General features: G+C 45.3%; 1 long non-coding RNA gene across 2 annotated transcripts; it reads left to right on the forward strand.

Moving 5' to 3' along the window:
* The first annotated feature begins 342 nt into the window (after positions 1-342).
* LOC135314200 (uncharacterized) lies at positions 343-18,326 on the forward strand. 2 transcript variants are annotated; one of them, XR_010373648.1, is made up of 4 exons: positions 343-531; positions 11,327-13,238; positions 13,492-13,643; positions 18,229-18,326. It is a non-coding gene; the product is annotated as an uncharacterized LOC135314200 (long non-coding RNA). The 2 variants fall into 2 exon arrangements; XR_010373647.1 differs by having other exon boundaries at positions 11,327-13,643.
* Positions 18,327-21,310: the final 2,984 nt, after the last annotated feature.

Below are 21,310 nucleotides of genomic sequence, written 5' to 3' on the forward strand. Positions count from 1 at the left end.
GGTGAGATTCAGCTAATATTTGTAGAAGAGCAGGAGTTCTTTAGAAGCATGAGAGTCTTAGCTAATATTTGCAGAACACTTTGAGGTCTTGGGATAGATGCTGCTACCAAAGGGTGAAGTGGTATTCACATGTTCTGTCATGTCTGTGTTGTTTACAAATAGAATAGAATGATGTTTTTAAGGTCAGAGACCTTGAGAACAATAGTGGATTTGAAGCACTCATTTATTTTTACCAAGTTCAGATGCTTGGCATACACTAGCATTTCATTTATATAAAAGATCTGATCAAACATTTTGGTTGTTTAAAGGGGTTGTTTTGCTTGTTTTTAGGCTGTTGAAATGTCAGATGGTAAAAACAAGTAAGAGTTCCAGATGGGGCAACTGGAAGAGAAGCATGATGAAGATGGTAATGGGAAAGCTTCAGATTCTCACTTGACTGGGACGTCCATGCCCTCACCTGTGACTTCCAAACCCACTCTCTGTGCAAGCCCTCATGCAAAGCAGCGTCCTATGAAGTCCTTCATTACAGGGGTAAGCAAAGCCAGTAACAGTTTCTTGTCACTGTTCACTAGCCCATCCATGCTGGGAAGTGTTTGGGAGCTGGAATCTCATCTGGAATACTCAGCTTTTATACAGCGAAGAAAATCACCAGCACTCTGCTTTAATGACCCCAAATTTGAATTGGATTTGCGTGACTTACATTAACAGGGCAAAGAAATGCCCAGTAGTTTGATCTCATTCACTGGCATTCGTGCTGTGATTTTTACCAGCAGGTGAATCTCTATCTCCCTAACTTTTAGTTAGGATTCAGGCTAAATCTATATTTGAGTGATGGTGGAAGACAAGGGATATAATAAATGCTGTAAAATCCCTGGTCATTGATGGAGAAGTAAAAGATGGTGAAAAAGGATCTGTCTAATCAGACAGCTCATTTAATAAAAAAAAAGAAATAATTGTCTCAATTTCTCTAGTCTACAGCCAGCTTTCTTGAAGACAAAGGGAGGCATAATTTGTACTGGCAAAGCTAACCCTGACTTAAAATCAGAGTAAACAGTTGGCGCAAGTTGCAGCTTTTGTTTGTTTACACTTGAAGCTGTGCTAGTCACTGAGGGCTGGAGTTGCAGCAAATTCCTAACGTATGTTGCTGTCTAATTTGTTATATTGGTGGTGGTTTATTCCCTCATGCTTAGGAAGCAGAGCACAGTAGAGGAGACTGAAATTACCCTGCAGTGACCAACTGCAACGCCTTTTTTGATGATAGTAAATGTAGTATGGGAATGTACAAAGATGGTATTAGAGTGTGCTTGGTTGATCACTGGAATTTATTGTGTCAGTCATCTATTGCAAAGGCTCAATTCTAAGCTCTTTAAAATCCTACTACCTTCACTGAGACAGAAGTTGCTTGGACCTTGCAAGACTGTGTCCTTATTTTCTGTACCAATCTAAGGCAGAGAGGCTTTCTGGAAGGAAAAAAAAGCAGCATTGAAAGCCACTAATCTGTGACATGATGTGAACGTGGTCTTTAGTTCTGTCTTGGAGACTGCTGTTCCAAAACACCACCTCAGGAGAGCCATACTCATCAGCAGAGATATTTCTAAGCTACCATCAGTGGCTGTCCATGACCTATTGTACCACCCAAAAGAGAAAGGGGGTGTGTGGAAATAATTATCCCTGAATTTGACCATTAAGAACATGTGATATATAGAGGAATGGCGCTAAACCCGTGGGATCGTTACTGTCCAATTAATGGGTCTTTGTTGCTGTGCCATAGCCTGCACTGTGCTGTGAGCAGCAACACTCTAATAGACAAGTTCCCTGTGCTTAGGTTTGGATCTTGCCAGTTCAGGCTCGCTACATACTCCCAAAAACTAATCTGGAGATTTCAGCCACGTAAAACTCTTCTTATATGAGTCAAATAACACAAGTGTATGAAATCAAACATACCAACACACTCATAACTAAGCCTTAATTTTAGAGGCTACTATTCAGATGGTTAAAACCCCAAGTATAATGATTATGTGATAAAGTTATTATTTTCTGGCTTAGAATCCAACACTGGGAGGCAGATTGGAGGTGTTTTGGGGGCTAAAGGTGTAGACAGTAACTTGCAGAACTGAATCCTACTTGCTAGTAGAAGAAATATCTGGCTTTCTTAATTATGGTCCTTTCTATCTAATCCTTTTGCTCTGCATTTCTCTGGAAAGCAGCTTTATCTCCTCTGAGCAAAGATGATCAATGCAGTCAAATCAGAGCTGTACAGGAGGAATGTTAAGGAGGCTGAAATTGTCTAAAATGCTCCTGGTTCTGCATTTTCCTACTGACATGAAAAGCCACTCATGTTAAATCATGTGGGCTTTCTAGGCAGAGGAACATGTGAGGTCTGGGGGCTTCACACACCTCTTACACCTTCTCATATTTCAGGAGAGACTACCAGTAGCTCACACTTTTTCCCCTCCAGTTCTGTCTTTTCTGTCAGCTGTTGATAGTAATGCTTCATACAGAATCAGCCAGATTTTCTTTGGGTTTTTTTTTCTTCTTTGTTTAACATTGCTCTAAATTTGATGTAGTTTCAGGAAAGCTGCTGAAATAATATGTGTGCAAGAAGGAATCCACTTAAACATGTTAGAAATGTCTATAAACCAACAGATGATTGTAGTAACCCATGAGGCTCCCTGTGCTTCCACTTTGGCTTCTACTGTAACAGCTCAAGATCTTTGAGATCATTTAGGTAGTTTTCAATGTTTTGGTTTTAGTGACTGAGGTATTGCTTTCTCAGAGCTAGTAGGTCTTCCCTTGTGATGAATCCTATGACAGACTGTCAGCGAGGATATCATGGCTGCCTTGTTGCCATCTGCATGAGGCATGTTGGGACACAGATTTATGTATATATTTATTTATTTAAAGCCAGATCGAGGATAGGTGATGGGCTAGCTGAGTAATTTTGACTTGATTATTATGGAGATGTAAAGCAAACTAATTTTAATGGCTTTCTATGAAGGTACCACCTACGCATTTGACATTGATCTGATGATCTGGAAAAGAAGCAGCAGTAGTTAAGATTTTAGCTGTGGTCTTTTATTGTCAGGTTTATTTTACCATGCTTTTGCAACGTTCCCTTGTTTTAGCCAGGATTGTTTGACCAAGCCATAGAAGGTCCACGTCATCAAGAGTATAGAGAAAACTTCTCAAGCTTCTGGATTTTGACTGAGAGGTCATGAAGGTACATGTGGGGTCTGGCTGTGGCGGTGGTGTAAGTGATGGGTTGTTGGAAAGAAGACATGGGAGGGTTGGAAGAGGTGCAGCACAGTGGTGCGTGTGAGGTGCGCAGACACAGGACAAATGCCCAGGCAGTTGGATTAAGCTGGCCTTGGTGCTAGCATTGCTTCACATGGAGCTGGAATTTGGCCTAGCTCATCTAGATGTAGGTGTATATTTAGAATGCAGACCTATTTCCAGTAATACTTCTTCTGAAGTGATTGCTAGAAGAGTCAATTATCTCACTCTTCTTAGGATGAAAACTATTAATTATATGAACTATAGCCACAGAGCAAAGATGATCAAAGCAGGTGGTGCAATGGGATACCGAGATGCACAGTGTGGTTTAACACTGATGAGGTCTGTTCACTGTTTGTGAAATTCTTTGAAGATGGGTGATATGTAATGTTTCTAATTGATCATATTAACAAGAGTGTTATCTGGAGGGTGTTTGATGAGGCTTCAGGATATCTGGTTCTGTTCCTTGGTATTTCATTGGCCAGCTGAGCAAGTTAATTCCTCTTTCTGTGCCTTAGTTATTCCTCTATTAAAATGCAGATAATCACCCATAAGACTGAGATAATTACGTTGTTCTTTTTGAAACATACTTGGAGACCTAGTGATCACAAATTCTGGATGCATTTTTGAAATTATTACTGCTTTCTTTGTTTAGACAAGGTAATAATAATAATAATAACAGATATGTCAATGTCAGTAAATCTGTGATTTGCTCAGAGCAGGCAAGGGGAGATGGGAACTTGAATCATTATTGATTTCACTTTAAAGGTCTCTGTTAGAAATTTCTTTAAAGGAAACAATAAAGGTTGATGCCAGAGCTCTTCTTTTTGCTGGAGCTTGATGCTTCTCTGCAGTGCCTATTTCTAGTTAAGAAAATCCTAGCAGTTGGCAAGTGACAACTCTTCAGTCTAATAGGTGGCACGTCACTCTTGTCTGGGAGTGTAACTGTTCTGTACTTAAGAATTGTTGCAGTTGGCACCCTAGATTTAGTGGAGACAAGAATAATGTCTATTGCCATTCCTGACAATTCTGAGGTCTCACAAAGCCATTTGAAAAGTGCAGAAGTAGATACTGGCAAGATCAGGTTTAGGTGCTTTGGAAAGTCATTTTGTGCTGAACAGCTGTATACCAGCCCGAGACATCATCCATTAAGAGAAGGCCTTTCTTTCGAGTCTTAAATACTGCTTCCCCTCTTGATCTTTTTGAAAAACTTGTCATGGTTTCTATTTGACATCCTAAAGAGGAGCAGAAAAGAAGTCCCTACCTGATCTTGGGTTAGTAAAGGTTAATGTGGCTGGAAGGCGGACGTTTATACCTGTTAGAGAATGGATAGCTGCTGGAGGAGCCAGCATCACTGGTAGAGAACTGGCATTGATATACTCTCTCACTCTCATACTATTGTTATTCAACATGCCTGAAAAGACTGTTGAAAGGAGGAGATAGCTTAGCGTAGAATTACTGCAAGGCATCCATTTCCATTACAATGTTGTGGTAGTGAATGCTTCCCACTGTTGTCCAAGGTTGGATCTGATTTGCTGCTCTGGCCAAGTCCATAACCAAAAATCACTTCACACAAGAAGAATTAATTCATCCTAGTAGAGCAGGTGAAGGCAGAAAGAGTAGAGGAGTTTCAGTAAATGGCTTTCCCACCTGTAGAGAGTGGTCATGTTAAAACAATATCTTCCAACCCGGCAGACAGCCATTAGTACATGGCTGGACGGCTTTCTTCCCAGATGTCACTAAAATCCCTTCTGGTTGCTAAATCCCAGGTTGAAGGTGCCAGTTCTGCCTTTTATCTGATTGTGCCACAAGAAGCCAAAACTGATGCTGCATTTCCTAGTCCTGGGTGATGTTTGTATAAGCCCTGAGCCTCAGCCAGTCCCTTCTCCAAAGAATTTGTGATTGGAACAGACCAGACAAAGTGGGGATGAAGAAGATCCTTTTCCAAAGCCAGTTTTAAGCTAGTGTGTACACAGAAGAACCTGCACACAAAAATGTTGCTATTATCTTGGTGTTGTGGACAGCATAGGGAATATACCCAGATCCCTGCAAGAACTGATTTGATAGTTTGGCAACAGAAGGCTTCCTCCACTTCCTTTGGGGATACAGTATCCTCAATACAGGCATCTCTTCAAATATCTGCTCCCCAGGATCTATACCATTGTACCGGCTAGGCTCTGAGATGTGGGGAGTTTCTGTCAGAAGACATGAATCCAGATCTGTAGAGTCCCCCAAACACAAAGACTAGCTTTCTGCTCTCTCACTTGGCTTTTTAGCCCTGCCATTGGCTTCTGCCTCCTGCTTTCACTTCTTGCCCTTCTGTGGGGAGATGTTAACTTTTTTAAGGGTGCAATCAGTTAGGTGGCAACTCTGCACTGTCATAGCAGCATTTGGTCTGGCAAGTGGTGGCCCTGGGGCTATCATCCTTACCCTGTAGCCTCTAGCATCCTGGTAACTATAGTGAAATTATCTTGTAATGGCTGGGTGCATACTGCCAAGGCAGTGTAATTACACAGCATGTACTGCAGGTTCCTTAGCCTAATGATAGGCTAAGTGCCAACTGGCAATAATAGTAAGTGTGGGTAGGGAATGGTACTGTGATCCTCTGATGCTGTCAGGCCCATCCACATTCTTTCTGGACCACTGGAGGTAATACCTCCTTTTAGCAAGGATACTCAAGTTAGCACCAGTCTGTCCTGGCAATCATGCATATTTATTTTCTAAATGGCCCACCTAGTAAAGAAGGGTGGCATAGGGCAGATGCAATGTGACCTGCTCTTCCTTATCTGAAGTGTAGCTGAGTCACTGAAGATGTCAGTCTGGCTTGTGTGACAATTTTCCCTTCTCTGGGAGAGCCTGCTGCATCCTCCAGGTCCTGCACTTTGCTGCATGTTTTGAAGGTGTGTCAAAGTGGCTTTCAAGCCAGTTCAGCTGAAGTGGTGATTTGTGTAAGCTTTGAAACTGTTTGGTGGGCATTCCTTATAAAGAGTAGTTGTGATTTGTTAGATGTTGATCTCTTTATTTCTACCTGTAGACAGGAGTTTTTAAAGCTGCCTCTCTAGTGGCTACCAAATACAGGTAGTGCCATGTGGCTTTCACAACCATGCGGCTTTCACAATTCCAGTGATAAATGAGTTTCTTTTGAGCCTTCAACATTTTCCCTCCTTCCCCAGACACCAAAACTTGAAGTATTCATTTCTTTTTGAGAGCATGAAGCCTGTGATCAGCAAGCTGAATGACTGAGAAGGGCTTCACTAAAAGGTAGCACCCAAATAATCTGCTCACAATAAAATCAAGCTAGTTTGACACTGCAACTTCTAAGTTGCTTTGGAAGATAACTTCCAGATCTACAGCTAATTATTTATAATTCTCTGTGAGCTTTCATCTGAAAGGGTCCCAAGTGCTTCCTGGATCTTGCATAGAGCATAGCATCCAGGTGCTGTAGTCTCAGTTTTGAAAATTGTCACTATTTGGGAGCAATAGCCTCAAGAAAAGTCCACTGAAATAATTTAAAAGCTGAACATACTTTACATTTGAAAACATTAAGGCTGTTAGTTAAGGCTCCTAAGTCACAGGGACACTATCATGGCTGTTTATACCAAGTCCATTTAGTTGTTGGCTTGGAGCTCTTTACAGTACAAACCAGCTTAGTTAATGAGTGCAGTTCTGTGTTATTAGTTACCCCCAATCAGCTGGAAAAGCTGCTGGCTTTTATTTCTGCAATGGAACTAAATATGCTCAATCTCCACATGATGGGAATGAAGAATCATTCTGTCAATTCTCTTCCTGCCAGCTGATGCCAGGGTCAGAGAAGTAGGTCACACCTTTCTGGTTTTGAGATGGAGCAATACTCATTTTAGACCAATTTGCTCTGAGCACGGAGCTCATCTGCTGGGTTGAACCAGGGCATTGTTGCTTTCTCTAGTGCATTGTTCTGCTCTCCCTCTAATTAGCTCCAAATGTTTCTTATGCCTGGAACACAGTGGTAGTGATGAATAATGGGCTCTCTTCTCTTAACCCTTCGACCCCTACTTCGGCTGTGCACTCCCACCTAGATGCTTTCACTTTCCTACATCCACAAGCGCTGTGTCAGTCTGACAGCTGCTTGCATCAGACTTGCTGTCCCATAACCTCCTCTCTCCTGTTCTGCAAATTGAGTAGGAGAGTGTAGGAGCATGGTCTTGTCTCCAGGGTTTACTTTTAAGGTCACGGTGTTAGCTTGGCCTGTGTGTGTGAGTGTGTATAAAGGTGCACCCCATAAGCCATTAGCCCTGGAAAGGGGGAGAGCCACTGTCACTCCAGGCCTTCTGCTTTGGGGATGACCTGCCCAGAAAAGTAGTGCGATTTGTTGATTTGTAGAACTGCTCTAGTTATATGCCAGAAGAAGAAAGGCATTGCAGGCTGATCCTGAGAGATGGGGTTTTAATTGCTGATCACTTTGGCTAAACAGGACTCCCTCTCAGATGTGTGGGTTTTTTTATCAGGGGTAGGCTGCAGATATTAGAGAGATCACGTGTGCGCAGACACGTGAGAGTCCAAGCCTGAAGAAAGCAGGAGTGACACCTATGGGGGCATTACATAGGACCCCAGGGTTAGGGGGAGGAAGGAGAGGGGGAGGTTTGATGCAGATGACTCATGGGGGGAATGCTTGGAGGAGGCTGGACCAGGGCATATCCTGTCCTACAAAACAGTACAACGTCCAAACATGTTCTTATCACCTTCCTTTTCACAGCAAATCCTCTTGCTTTAATTTAGTGGATATTTTTCCAATTCAGAAAACCGAGCCATCAGCCCAGTATGTTGAGTTCCCCTCACTGCTGCAGCCAGGCTTTTGGAGGTCTGGCAGGTATACTCACCTGGGCCAGCACTCCCACTTCAACACGGGGCCATCGTTCCCTGCCTGGTGCAGCGTGCCATGTCTGTTGTGCCTGCACTGTTTCCCATTGAGCTCTCTCGGCTCACTGACAGCACCTTTCAGTCTTGACAAAACACTCAGAAGTGTCTGCAAGTCCTTCCTTCGCAAAGGAGCGCGAGCACCAAGTGCTGTGTGCTTCTGCTGCTTTCTGCCTGCTCTCTACCTGCCTCACTCCTGCACCACCCCATGCTGCTTCTGCAGAGAAATAACCCCAAGTTATTGCAAAGGTCAGTGCGCTGTCATCACATGCTGTCTGTTTTATAACTGTCCAGTCTTGTAAAGCACTGACATTTGGTTAGGTTGGAAACAGTTTGAGCTGGAATAGCACTGCTCTGTGCCTTTGGTGGGAAAGGCTGAACTTTTGTTTATGTTGGTGTTGTCTGCCCTCCAGCACACAAGGGCTGGGCTGACGCTGGGGGTGTTTCAGTGGTACGATGCTTTTGGATGCTTGAGTCACAGGTCTGTGTTTGTCTGTGCAATATGCAGCGCCTTAAGGAGCTGTATCCACTATAAATTCCTTCTCCTTCACTAAAGATCTGCCTGTGGCCCAGGACTGGGAAGGAAAAGGGTAGACATTGCAGGCATTACTTTCTGTGCTACATGACCTCTGTATGACTAACATCTCTCTGGAGGCTCAAACCATTGAAATTGGCCTGCACCTCTTCTCCATTGCTCTCACACATCAGTTCCAAGTCTCTTCCCAGCTGGTACCACAGCCCAGGAACCAGTACCCCAGCTAGGGTTCAGAATGACCCACCTGTTGGCTCTGGACAGTATAGTGTAGAGAACAGGTTTTTTTAGGCTCATGCACTTTTTCTTTGAAGAGGCAAGTGAAAGTGATGACTGGGCAACGGAAGCTGCCCCATTAGCCAAAGGCCATCTCTGCTCCTTGTGTGGCAAAGTCCTTGGAGCGGCTGTCACTGCTGCATTGACACAGCCTGTGAAGTGAGTTTGCAAAGGTGGGAGTCAGCCCCTACAGCTGAAAGAGAATTATCTGCGACAAGAACGTTGATATTTGTAGACTGTAATTACAAGAACAGACCATGCTGCTAATCTAGTCTCACCTTCTGCCTCATTCAGACGAGACCTGTACCCGTAATGTCTGCATCAAGGCTAATAATTCATTGTTAAGCTACAGCACATGTTTTAGGCAGACAGCAAATCTTGTTTTAAGAGCTCCAAGGGTGGAGAGTAAAGCTCTCCCCTACGTGATTTGTTCAAGTGATTAACTACTGGCATTAATGCAAGTTTTAATTTTTAAATGCTCATATTATTTCCAGTTTGATTTTCATCCAGCTTTTACTTTGAGCTTCTGGATCTAGTTACAATTTGGTTTGTTAGGTTCTTGGCCTTTTAGTATCTCTCACAGTCCCCCGCTGAGAAATGTTAATATTTAGGTCAAATCACCTCCAAACCTTCCTTTGGTAAGTCAAATAGATCAGACTACTGAAGGGTCTCCATCTCCCTCTCTCGCTCTCTGCAACATCTGGAACTGAATGATGTGTTATGTTAGATCAATCATCTGTTCAGAGCGGCATCTGACCACCTATTTGATGATGCTTAAACACATGCCGTTAAAAGTGCTTCTTTTAAGTTGTGGCTGTTTTCTAGACCAAAACCATCTGTGAATATTTTCCGCTGACTAACGCAGACAAACCAAAACCCGGAGCCGAGGGCAGGCGCTACCTGCCCGCTGCCCGGGGGCGAGCGCCGGCAGCCGGGGCGGGGGCTGCGCCTCCCGGGGGAGCGGCGCCGCCGCCCGGGACCGGCGCTCACCGGGAAGCCACGGCTCCTGCCTCGGTAAACACAACTGCACGGGTTGTTTGGGTTTTTTTTGTATTGGGTTTTTTTTTTTTCCCCTTTTTATTCACCAGTTCCTCGCAATCAACTCGCCTCGAGTTTTTTGACGCTTGTTTGCTATTGCCCTCTAGTGGCAAGAGGGTAGCCCGTGGCTTGGCTTCCCACGTTCTGTTCCCTGCGAATTTTCCGCCACTTTTTACCCTGGGGCAATCGTCTTGTTGATACGACGGATTTAAATAATATTATTTACCTGAATTTTAACACTGAGCTTTATTATGTAGAGCTTTATGCTATGCAGGAAACAAAACTTCGCTCTCTGCAGCCGATAACTAGTCCTGCCGTGTCTGAGAGTAGAATAGAGTTTCCTGCACATTGAAATGTTTTGACAACAGAAACTGCAGAAAATATTGCCATTTCAGACTTAAAATAATTCAGTCCTGCGGAATCTGAACTCTGAAGTGAACTTTGTGTATATTGCCAGCACCCGCCAGCCTCGTGCATGAAGTTACCTTCTGTTGATGTAGAAATACTGCCTTTTTACTATTTGTATTTCTATTTCTATCTAAAGCCTTTGTTTTTGTTATAAAGAGTGAACTATTTAAAGTATACTCCCTTCCAATCAATTCATTTTGTCAGACAAGCCGAATAATTTATTGAATGATCTTGGCTAATCAGAATCTGTCCTCTTATAGAGATCCTAGAAGATGGATTATTAATGAGACCTAGATTTTCCCCCTCGTTGTAATGCAGGAAGATCTTAATAAGCAATGAATTGCTGGGTCTGCAATCACTTTTGAGAGTCTTAAATGGAAAATAATACTACGACTAATATGATTGCTCTCCCTACACTGCCATCCGGTGGATGCAAAACTCATTTCCTTGTAAACGGGAAGGGAAATTCTCCTATTGGTATCACAGCTTGCAGACTTGCACCAAGCTGACTCTCACTTGTAATACAATTTCCAGACCAGCGAGGAAAATGTTGGTTATTCTTTAATTTTAGTTGCTTCGTATTAGAGAAAGGAGCTTTCCAGTCTCTCATCTACAAAAAACGTCCTCTACCCTGAAATGGGAAGTAAACCTTTCTGGATCTTGAAAAAGGGCTCTGAAAACCTCCCAAACTCTCTGCTCTCAATATCTGGCATGGACAGCCAAAGCCACTGAGCACAGCTACTCTGGATGCTTTTGGAAAATGAAGGTTGATCTCCTATTTTTATTTTCAGATAATTAGTGTGTGGGCTAGAAACAACAGAGCCTTGGGTCAGATGCAGCGCTGCATTTTCGGTTTGGGGTGGGGAGGCATGGGGCCAGGGGTTAACTCTCTGCTTTTCCCCCTAGGACTGATGACTGAAATAATGAGAAGGAACAAGTGGTGCTCACAGACCTGCTGGTCTGCAGATGGGACTTCACCACACTGAGCTGCTTCCCAGTGCAGCAAATCTCACTGACCACCGTTGACTGTGCTGGACACTTCACCATCCCAGAGAAATCCAGAGAAGTGAGTACTGGGGGTGGATGGAGGCAATGTGAGAGACCAGGTCCCTTGGTTGAGCACACATCTGTTAGGGCTTTGTCTTTGCCTCCATCTTTCTCTACTTCTGGACCCTACATGAATTAATCCAACAGCTGCAGCAACAGGATTTCCTGTGCCTCTCTGCAGGAGGGCTGTAGAAGTGGAACAGAATAGGCAGCCCCAGGGACCTGAGCCGAGAGGACCAACACTGGTACTTCAGCTACTGCAGGTGGGCCAGGTAATCACCAGGAGGTGGCATCCATCCCCTGGAGACACCATGGCCCATGCTGGGTATGGTGCCAGTCCTGTCTGGGAGCCTTGGGTGTTTCTTTAGAGGATGCTAGCTCTCCAAAGGGGCTCTGCAGTGGGGTATTTGGGGCCAGCAAGGTCCCACCCTGGAGGTGGGAAGACCCACCACCTCGCAGTACTGCCAGCATGTTTCTGTTCTGAGTCATTCCCTTGCCTGTTTATTTTTGGTATTTATTTATTTACCACCGAGGTGTTGGCCCAGAGGAGCCTGGCTGTGCTGAACTCCTCCAGTGGCCTGGTGGCCGCTGCCAGCTCTGTCAATGTCCAGCAGTGTTGGGAGTGTTCCCACCCTAAGTTGAAGGGGAGAGAAGTTGGGTTCCTGTGAAAGCAATGCCACCTATCAAAAGTGTGTTTGTCTCCAAGTAATGAGTGCAGTAGCACAGGGTAAACAACTTTCGCTACAGGGTAAACTACTACCACAGAGCCCCCAGCTCCCAGCTCTCTCCCTGAGCTGGCTGGGGGGTGGAAGGAGGTTAAGAGGCATATCCTTTGCTGTAATTATATCCTGTTGCTAGAGATATTGTGCTCTGCTTAAAGAAATCATCATAATACAGCCTCCCGGAGAAGGTAATTACTATGCATCTTATGAATGGCTGCATGCGAATGTCTGCTCAAACTGCTGTCAGCAGCAAGTTTCAACACATCTTACATACCAGGCATTTTACAGCCTTAGTTTTATTTGTTTTCATCACCCCTCGCCTTGTGCTTTATTCTTCATTAATGGATCTGGGTTTTTGTTTGTGTTGGTTTTCTTTTCTCTCTCTCTCTCTCTCTTTTTTTTTTTTTTTTTTTTTTAAGAGGCCAGAGTTCATGTCTTTGATGGAGCATTTGGGTGGTGGCCACAGCTTTTATTTGCTGCATTTCTATTGCTCTGTGGTGGCTTGAGGGGAACTGTCTGGAAGATGCCATTTCCGAGCAGTTGCCATATGGTAGCATCTGAGTGGGGCCCTAGTTTCCTAGTCTGAGCCCAGAAAAAGACCATACCGCTGTCAACAAAACTTGGTGTCACTCTACCTCTAGCAAAACTGCACAGATTTTAGCCCATGAGACAACTTATTTTTCCTGTTCTACTTTCGCAGTTTCTCTCTCGTATTGAAAAAGAGATGGCAACTATCCCATCTGCTCCCAAACAGGAACGTCAGACCTCTGAGCTTTCTGAAGCTCCTCCGAAGCAAATCTCTTTCCTGCCACTGGCACAAATGACCTCCCTGCCTTGGTTAACAGTCAGCCTAAGTGTCACTGCAGTGTGGCTAAAGTTTTGGAGAATCATAGCCTGGTAATGCTGCACATGGAGATTGCCATATAACTGGCTTCAGAGCCATATCCTTTGGCTTTGCAGGGACATTTCAGTTAAAGAGATGGGGGAATGCCAACAGAGCCCTGGTTTGTCACAGCAGGAGTGATCCAGCTACTCTTCCTTTCTCAAAGGTCAGTCATGTTTGCCTTTCCCCAGCAGTATGTGTGGCAATCTGGCCTCATGTTGCGCATGTAGGGCCACAGTGTGTGATCGTGACACCCTGCATGGCTGTAAGAACATCATGTCCATCTCCTGGCCAGCTCAAGGGAGGATTTGAAACTGCTGCTTGGATTGCTTCCTTGTGCAAATGGATGGGGCTTGCTCTTGCAATGCTGAAGCTGAATTGTTTTAGTCCCCTCAGTGATTTGTTGTGTTTGTGGCCAGGCTTCTGCGTGTGGTGAGCATCGGCTGTGTTGCATCCAGAGGTGGCTCCATCCCGGCGCTGTGCAGAGTGCTGTGTCCGTCTCTCTCTGTGATTCCTGGTGAAGCCTGAAAGGCAGCCTGGCTCCTGGAGGATGGAAGGTGCTGTAATAAATGTGAGCTCATAATGCTGTTGTTAAAAATAACTGGAGCTAAATTAGAAAGAAAAAAATAATCTTATTCAGCCCTACCCCAAGGGGGAAATGGACATGAGGAACTGGGCAATCCTTCTGTAAGTTCTCTTTCTTTAGACTATATTTAAACCACATCGAGAGCCAGATTCTCAGCTGGTGTCAATTGTTGTTGAATTCAGTGGAGTGAAGCTGGTTTACACAAGTTGAGGCTGCTAAATGCCAGCATCTGGATGAAGCTGAGACACAGCTGCAATTACTTTTGCAGAAACCTCCAGTCTGAGGCTGGTTCAAAAGCTCTGAGCCCTCCTGAGTGCTTGGGCCATCAGTGCTCTGATTCAGCAGCTTTTTCAGGATGTGGAGGGTTATGAAAGGACCTTTACTCGGGTCAAAATTGGCTCTAATCTCAGCTGGGTTCTGCAAGCCTTGTGTCTGTCATTCTGTTGTAATCACTGCTTTAGCTGGGCTCCTCTGAAAAACTCTGCAAAACCTTTTTACTTGCTGCTTCACCAGCATCATCTCCTGTCTAGACACTCTAATTATGAGAAGCAGGGAGCGTACAGTGTGATGTGTAGATAACCCTGGATAACTCCAAGGCAACCGTGTGCTGCTTCCATCCCTCCCCTGACTGCCCGCCGAACTAGTTTTGCCAATTTGTTGGCTGCTCCAGCATGAAGATTAGCGAAGGGGGGACTGTACGGTGCCACCTGGGTGATATTCATTTGAACTTCGCCTTCAGAAACAAGTGCTACAAGCCATAGAAACTGATACACAAACCTTCTAAAATTGCAGTGGGATCTAGGTTTAGTCTTACCTACTTCTATTTTTCTGTATGCCCAAAAATTCTCTGGATTAAATAAACAAACAGCCTCTCCCCCGACCACTGTCAGCAGAATGCATTAAATCTGTAAGCTGCTTCGAATATTTTTTGTGTACTCATTGTATCCACTCTAATTCTGTTCTTATCCGTGGACTTGTTTTTGATTTACGCCAACATAGACAATATCCAAACTCATCATCTATGTATTTCAGCTATGTCCTATACATAAGAGCTTTTAAAGCTAGTGGTTTAACAGGAGAGCGTCAAATAATCAATACGTATAAAATATTGGATTGCATTTCCTTAATTCACTTACTCTCCACAGTATGCCATCTCCAGGGTGTGTAATGAGAGGAAAAAAACATTTTTTTTTTCTATTGACCTTCTTTAATGTGTCATCTTCCCTGGTTCCTTTGCTGCAACTGGTACCAAAGAGAATTGTCTGTGATATTTAGCCCCTGGGATTCAGACTGTTTCCCAAGTCTCTGCACTAGCCCTGGGGTGCCACATGGGTTTACAAGGGTCTCTGCAGGAGCTGGAGCATGTGAGAATAATCAGTTCTCTGCATTTTGATTCCCAGTCAATGTGCTTTGAAGTGATTATAGGGAGGGATTTCCTTTTTTTTTTCCTCCCATAGCAGCTTTTAAGAAGGACCATACTGATCCGGGGCGGAGTGTGTGTGTGGTGTGCCACCAAGCGCCCCACTTCTGCTCTGTGGGAGGCACCTTTTGTTGTACTCCTGGCAGTGACATGGGTAAGCTAACTCTCTGGGACATGCTTTTAGGTTGCAATTCTTTATAGTCGGGAGGGAAAAGCCTGTTTTTATGGGTCCTGGTAATTGAAACTTGCCATGAGCATGGATGACTTGAAAGAAGTTGGTACTAGAGCCAGTTAACAAGTGACCTGCATAAATCTCCCAGCTTTGGGCTCTTGCAGGAGCTGCTGAGTTCAAGCTGCATGGTGCTGCCTCTTTGGGAAAACTGCACAGGCTTAACTAGAGTCTCTTTCTTAACTGATGGAAAAGTCTATCTGAGTACTCTTCCCTCAGTGTAAGGTTGGGTTTTCATCTGAATTCACTTAGGCCACGTTGAAGCATATTCTTGCAAAGAGCTGAATTTGGTGGCTGATGTACTGAAAGAGTGGACCTCAAATCCTGAGCCCCTGAAGCCAAACTCCAGGTGGGATTTCTGGGCCAATCTAAGTGGGGTTGTCCTCTGCCTGCATCCAGCCAAACCTGAGACTCCAGATGGAGCTGTGGTGCTACAACCCTTCCTGAAGGAGATGGTCCCCCAGCTCAGGAATCATCAAAGCCAAAGCCAAAACCAGGCCAGCTCACAGCCTTGTGTGGAAATGGGAGACTTGCTTTCTCCTCCCTGGCCCTTTCTACTCTCAAACAGATGGTCTGCACCAGCTGAGGATCAGTTTTGGCTTGAGTTGTTGGACTTTTGCTCATATCCCAGAATTCAATGCTTGCACATGAACCCAAAGAAAAAGGAAGGTCCATGTGAGGAAAACAGAGTTCTTTCCTGTCTTTTTTCTCCATCACCGCATTGTCATGTTCCTGTGAGGGAGTGCACCGACACTGCATTGCAATGGCTTCCTGCACCTGATGCAGCTCTCAACCAGGTTGCAACCAGCTCTCCCAAACAGCCAGCCAGCGGGACCATGTAATCCCTTCTCCTTATGTTAACTGGAAAATCCTTGCACCATTTGAAGTACACCACCACTAAACCTGCAGTGATAGTGGGAAGCTGGTTGGAGTATAACCTATGTGACAGCTGTAGGAAGACTAGGTCCGTACATCCTTAGCTGCTTTGAAGGTAAGGGTGCCAGGCTGAGTATGCATTGAAGGTTCCATTATGGTTATTTTACTGGGGAATGTTTCCACAGAGTATACTATGGCAGCCTTTCAACCTATTTGTTGTTCCTTTGCTTAAGATATAATTAGTGCACTTTTTTGATGTAAACTAGCCATGAGATTGTTTACTTTGGCACAGGAATGCATGTACTTTCTGAGAAGCAAGGATTTTAGCTACCAGGGAGTTTAGTTTGTTGCATTTGCAAAACAGATGGTGGTGGGGAAAATGTCATGGGGGGAGGCTTTAAGACAGGGTTTTCTTAATGTTTGCTGCCTCTGGAGTTTCCTTTGTTCTTCACTGGCTGAAGCAGGGTGGGTTTCCATCACAGGGAGAAGACAACACATAAGACTGAGATGCATTTAGCACACAGGGAAAATAAGTATAATTTGGACTTGAGCTGTCACTTCGTGGGCATCTTTGCAGATGTGGGACCCCCCTTCCTAGGGCTGGTGGAGGTACAGAAGCACCATGGAGGCCTTGCACATTGACCTGCCTCTGCTGTCCTGACTCCTCTGGATCCCTGTGGGCCTCAGCAGATCTGCAAGGCATCTGTGATGGCATTGCTGTGCTGCTGCAGGGCAAAAGGAGGAAAATCTTCACAAGATGTGTGCCCCAGAGATGGCTGGGGTGTGGTGAGGCCACCACCATGCTACCAGAGTGTCCTCTTAGTGTTAACGAGTTTAAGCACAGCTCTCTATTGAGGCGAGAAAGGGCTGTTGTCCTCAAAGGACAGCTGGGGCACAGTGAGAAGACAGGACCTGGAGAATCCAGTGGAGACTGGAGCACATGAAGAGAAGACAGGATCCCTTCAAGGTCCCACAGAGGGTGTCTGAAGAAGAATGAGGGTGGATCCCAGCTCTGCTCAGCCAAGTATTTGAGCCTTGTGTCAGGCGGATCATTTTGGAAAAGGCCAGAGTTCCTCTGTTCCAGAGGCCAAGTCAGTGCCAAGTTGGAAGGGTTGCCTGGAAGGCTCTGCTGTGTCCATTCATGGTGACTTGTGCATGCTGGATTGCAGGGCACTGGGACAAGTGCCACTTTCCACTATACTTCCGACCAGAAAGAGCATCTGTTCTCATGGGCTCTGCTGCTTCTGCTGCTCTGCTTCATATCTCTGGGATACTTGGATGAACTCCCCAGAAACCTTCACGTTCTCATCTCTGGGCTCGTTCTGGGTGGCCAGTAACTGTCTTAGCAAGATCCTTGCAGGACAGATCTTGGAGCGATCAGCCCTGATCAAACTTGGCTCTTGCCTGGGGCAGGATCATGTTCCCCTGCATACCACTGTGGATATGCCAGGCAAAGAATTCATCATCGTGTCTGATGACCTTGCCTTCAGGGCGAAGTGCCAAGAATGCCCATGTTTTCTTGGGGTGGGGTACTGTCCACCACTGATGCCCAGCAAAGTGTGATGACAGGGATGAACGCATGCTGGGATTGCTGGGGCATTTGCTGGCGGGCTTGGTGGGGGAGGATCCCGGATGCCACCACCTTGTTATTTTGGGCAATTGACTGAGCTGCTGAGCTAGATCTTTCATGGCTTCAGCCAATTTTCTGCCCCTACAGAAACATTTCACAGACATTAATGCTTAGCCCATCTAGGTATCATGTTTCTGTGAGACCTTTACACATCCTGCTGAGCCCATTGCAGATGCTCTTACCCTTCCTTAAATCTGAGAGCTGAACCACTGTTAAAGATACTTGAGTATTTTGTGAGCCTCCACTGGCAGAGCAATGGCTGTCTTGCAGGTCAAAAGGTTTTCTGTCTGCTTATTGACTTCTTTTTACCAAGGCTAGTTGGATATCAGCTGCCTGTACAGATGCTGCTGAGGCAAGTGGGGAGTTAATGGGGTTTATTAGCAACCATCAGCTATTTAACCCTTGTTCTTTTTAGATTTTTTGGAGCCTCATAAGTCTGATATCACTCCAGTTTCCATATGGAGAATCTGAGGCGTAGTGGGTTGCAGCAGATTGTCTCAAGCAAGTCTAACTAGAAAAGTGAGTAAACTCCAAATTTCTTGTTACTCAGGCTGGGTCTTGATCAGAATATCCCTCTATTTTTGGTATTGGAGCCTGCTTGCAAGGGACAGAGTGTGTTTGTGTGAAGAGAGGGGACATCCTGTCCAAAGGCAAAGGGAATTGGGCAAAGGCAGTTGCCTGTAGCGCACCTTCTTTCTTCTCCCACAGCACCCTAAGTGAACAGAGAGTTGGTTGGAGCAGAAGGAGGTCATTCTCATGGGTGGACCAGCTACAGAGGGTAAAGAATATGTCTGCCTCAATTAAGGTGGTGTTTGCCATATATGCTGTGGCATCACCATGCCCCAGTGCAGGGTGGGACATGCAAGCTGAAATGTAGCCTCCAGTGATCACCTTGGAGCATTGCTTTCTGGCCTAGGTTGGATTTTGCCCTGCTTTGTGTGCAGGTGTGGTTGCCAACACCTGCACAAAGCAAAGTTATCATGCTAACAGACCTGAAGAGCAGCATCTGGTACCTGTTTGGCCATGGCAGGGTGCAGGGCTAGGTGAAAGTGTAAGCAGCACCACTGAAGGTGAAAATAAAGCTGGCAGTTTAGACTATGGGTTTTGTATTAGGCTCCAGCACTGTGTCTCTTCCCTCCTGCCTCACTCCGTCATGCAGCCCCATGTTTCTAGTAATTGTCCATCTAGATCAATTTGCAGATTAAGACCTGCAGCCTGTGGGAAGCATAGGGGTGTGTCACAATATGGCATGTACAGCCTGGCCCTGCTTGGTGGTCCTGCCTGGAGCTCTGAGCTCTTCTCAAACTCTATTTGCATTGCAGGTAAACTGAGAAGGAGGGGGAGCATGTGTAAAAGGAAGGAGGAACGCGAGTGTGTCTGCATTTCCTTGCCTCTTTGCAGGCTTATTGATGAAAGACAGCGTAGTTGCATGTTCTTTTGGTATTCCAGGTTCACAGAGTCCCTCTTGGAGCCTTTAGATGAGGATCAGTGCCCCATATTGGTGGATGCTACACAGACAGCTAACAAGGAGACCACCCCAGTCAAGCTTCCAGATTAGATACTGGATAAAAGGCCAAAGTGGGATAGCTCAGACTTGTGGGTAGTGTAGAGCTGGAAGGGAGAAGTGACAATGCAACGGAAGGGTGCAGTGGAAAATCAGGAATTACACCTTGCAACTAGTCTAACCAGGACCCTAAGTGAGAAGGTTTCCAGGCATTGTGGAAGAAGCTTTTCAAATTTTTATTGGGAATTGGATGGTTTTTTGTTGTTTTATTTTTCCATGCGTATGAATAAGCACAGAGGTGTTTGGCAAAGAGCTAAGTCACAAACTCTGGTGCATTACCCCTCACTTAATAATCAATTAGAGGGTGCTGCAGGACACGACCGCTTCAGTTCATGGGAAAAGACAGTTAGAAATGGAGGAAGAGGGAGTTTATAGGAAATGAGAGTATTTCAGGGATCCCTGGGAAGTCCTTGCCTTGGCTGACCATTTCAGACCCTCTGTACTCTCCAGCCTGCCCTCTTGGCTGCAGCACTTGTGGCGCTGGCATAAGATCTTCCCTGCACGTGCAGTTTGGAAACTCACCTTCTTCTGGTGGGACAGGGCACGGCATTCATTGGGAACAGTAGGTGTGAGGGGAAAAAATGCACCAAAGATGTCTGGCATGCGTTTGTAGGAGAAGGGCTTCTGCACAGATTTAAGTTGAAAGCCACTTCGTCACCTGGTTGTGCAAGAATGTCTGTGGTGGAGGGAATGCATGCAATGGACAGGAAGGGGGGCATACCTGCATGGGTGCATAAGGAAGTACATGCAGCGGCTCTTGTAATTGTTTTAATAAAAGAATATTTCCCTGAATTTCTTCTCTGGCACCTGAGGGCCCTTCCCAGGATGCCCTTTCTAAAGCTGCTGTTTGATTTCCAGGGCAGATGCAGTGTACACACACACACACACACACACACACACACACGCACACAGAGCCCCATCCCGTTCATGCAAAACCACAATCCCATCAGCACATGGCTCCTTTCCCCTTTGCTGACAGGAAAGGGGGGGTGTGGGGGTTGAAATAATGACAGAGCTGATTATAATTAATATTTTTTTTATGTCTGAAGAGTGAAAGTCCTGCTCAAGTCCCCCAGCCAAGCACAAGCCAAAGTACTAAATCCCTGTAGGGGTGTGTTTTATTACTGACGCTCTGCGTGTTGAGGCTGGTCGCGGGATCTGATGCTGTTTGTGTGGAATTTTTGTGGCTATTTTCTATTGTGCCAATGAAAAGCAGGATCTCATCTGTATAATAAAAAGGAAACTTGAAGGTTTCCACGCCTACATGAAGGTGAATGTTTGCAGCATTAGTATTTTAATTGTGTTTTACCTTTGCGTGACTTCCCTGTATGAGCCAATTGCAAATGATGGAGTGTATGTTATAGGGGACAGAAGATGATGGGATCCCAAACACCCCTTCCCCAGAAATTTTTGACTGCTCCTTGGTTGGGTTGGTCTGTAGCTGTGTGGTTTTACAGTCTCATAATGTTTCACTGGGTGGAGTTTGCTGGATTTGATTTGTCCCTGACTGGTCCTGTTTCAGAAGCAGGTCTCTGCCGGGAGGATGGGGACTGGGGGACACTGATTGTTTCTTGATCCTCCCTTCACCAGTTGGGTGATCTTAGGCAGGTCCTTTCAGCTCCTCAGGCCTCAGTTTTGTTTGCTTGCCTGGTGTCACACAACTGTTGCACAACCTCATCCTTTCTGCCCTCTTGGCAATGATGTGGACAAAAGCAACCTATAAAGCTGCTGTTCAGCTTGTAAGCTTCGGTGCTTGACCTTGACTCCCCAGCTTGTACTTGTAATACCTGCAATCCCCAAGTGGTCTGTCATTGAGGGGTGAGATGCTTCAGGCTTTGAACTTTGCATCCCAAAAAATGCATTCAGTTCTCTTTGACAGAGGTCTCAGAGGCTTTCTCTGAAACTCTATTACTGTTTTCACGGGGTTTTTTGA

Source organism: Phalacrocorax carbo, chromosome 7 (genome assembly GCF_963921805.1).
Source record: "Phalacrocorax carbo chromosome 7, bPhaCar2.1, whole genome shotgun sequence".
Taxonomy (NCBI): Eukaryota; Metazoa; Chordata; class Aves; order Suliformes; family Phalacrocoracidae; genus Phalacrocorax; species Phalacrocorax carbo.